Here is a 2,500-nt window from a genome sequence, read left to right on the forward strand (position 1 = left end):
ACACAGACACACACTCTTGATTGGTTACTTATCTTTTCTGATTCGACACTGATGAAATGATCTCACTGGGTCAACAACAATGTCATTCAATTCGATTCTTTCTAATCTGCATACATTTTTTATTTCCCAGCAAGCAGGGTCCTGCCATAAATCAAGCAAATTGCCTCATGTGTTTCTTCCTTTATTTATGCATTTGAATGATAAAGCAGAGTGCTTTGAGTGTGGCTGGCCCAGTCTGTGGATGACTGATCACCACTGCTCTACCTTCCAAGCATATGCAAAGAAAAAGGAGGGTGGGGAGGGGGAACACTTTTTGGCATTTAAATTGCTAGCCCAGGCTCCATTCCTCACATGGACTACCAGTGAACTTTTCACACCAACCCTTCAAAGGGGTGTGTGTGTGTAAACAAAATCCTCTCTCTCTCTCTCTCTCTCTCTCGTCTCTCTCTCTCTGTCTCTCTCTCTCGCACTCTGTGTCTCTCTCCAGAACGTTTACAGGGTAAATTAGCACCGGTAGAGAAGTGTCCAAACACTCTGAGTTATTATCTCGCGGCAGACACTCGGTGTGCGACTCAAGGGAAGGTGCTGAGTAAACGCATCCAAAAATAAAAGTAAACAGGAATAAATCTTAACAGCTTGGCGCACAGGAGGAGAACAGGAGGTGACATGACAGAGGACAGGGGGACACAGTGGGGGGGGGTGGGGGGGGGGGGGGGGGCACAGATTTATGACCCTATTGATGTTACATTCACCCCTCCATCACCACCAGAAAAAGCCCACATTTGCCTGCAAAATGATGCTGCCTGTGTCTCTCCACAACAACTCCCCTAACCCTGCACACATACTCCCCAGACCTGACTCTTGAACCTCAGCCTGCTGACAGCCATTCTCCCTGACAGGACATTCAGAGCTACGGCAAGCAGCTGAGATCAAGAACACTTTTCCACTGTCACAGATGAAGGATGCCAGGCACCTGGTACACCAGATAACACTGACGTAACTTCCAATAACTATGTGAGTGTGTGTGAATGTGTGTGTGTGTGTGTGTGTGTGTGTGTGTGTGTGTGTGTGTGTGTGTGTGTGTGTCTGAAAGAGAGAGAGGGAGAGAAATTCTCAAACTCTGCAATGGCACTCCATTAATACGATCATTGTGATTTTGGGGGTGTCGGCGAAGGAGGGCGCTTGGCGAAGGAGAACACCTAGGGTGTCAAAGTGATGTAATAATAGTAACCAACCTGTGAAAGAAGCCTATGTTTCATTTTCCAGAGTAGAGAGGGTGGATGGTGGTTGGTGGGGGGGGGCAGAAAGAAGGAAAGAACGAGTAGACCGAGTGGAGAGAGAGAAGGAACGAGGGAGCGGGGGCAACTGTGCAATATCTGAGTGTTGAGAGAGCAGAGGAGGAGGAGGAGGAGGGAGAGGGAGGAGAGGTGGAGGAGGTGGAGGAGGGCGAGAAGGGGAGCCAAAAGCTGGAGATTTGATGTGGGCGTTTTTCTGACAGCTATAATTCTCCAGCCCACAGAATTTCATCAACACAAGTTGTGTTAAATCTGTGCCGCAGGGGCCCTGGCCCTTTCAAGTCTCCCGCACTGACAGGTAGATTTATTAGCCCTGAAATTTGTATGGATCAGACGTCACTCATGGCAAACTGTCAAAGTGTCAGCATGCAAACCTTTCCTGTAGGGCCCTTTCTGCTTTTTCCTTTTTTGTACTTCTTCTTCTCCTTCTTCTTCTTCTTCTTCTTCTTCTTCTTCTTCTAAGCCATTTCTGCAGGGACAAAGAGTTTTCCCTCACTCTCCAACTCACAGTGGTGAAAGGGGGATGGCAGAAAAAGGAAGCTATTTTTAAAAAACTGGTTTCTAACAAGAACTTCTCACTAGAATAAGGGAATTCATAACACCCCCACCCCTCCGCCCCCATCCAAAATGTTAATCATGCCATAGTTTAAATCTCCATAAATTTGATGGAACTAGTTGCTGGTACTTTCATACTTCTCCATGAATGGACAATGCTGTTCACTTAAAGTCGCTAGGTCTTTTCACATACATTTACATTTATTATGTTTTTGTTTGGGGGTCAGGTTACTGTCCCCTGGACCTCATGTGAAGTCAGAGCGGCGCAGAGGCATGAAAAGGGAGGTTCAGTCACGGTGGTGCGGCGGGATGGATTTGCATGAGGTGTTGAGTGAAGGAGAAAAATGAGGTAAACAAGAGGCAAGTGTGTGAAGGGGAACTTCTCACAGGATTTACAGGGAGGTGAGGAAATTTGTGTTGGACACGTCAGTGACAGGACACACAACCAGGGGCGAGAGAGAGAGGGGAGAGGGGGGGGCTCATAGTGAATGCTGGGAAATGAAAAAAATGGGACATGTGCAAAACAGGCCAGATCACGGAGGATTGGGGAGGGGGAGAAGGGGGGTGGTCTTGGATTGGCATGTTCTCTTGGCCGCCGCTTAGAAACTTCCTTCAGCTGAACATCTGGTTCTTATATTTCAAAGCTAATT

Source organism: Sprattus sprattus (assembly GCF_963457725.1).
Source record: "Sprattus sprattus genome assembly, chromosome: 15".
Lineage (NCBI taxonomy): Eukaryota > Metazoa > Chordata > Actinopteri > Clupeiformes > Clupeidae > Sprattus > Sprattus sprattus.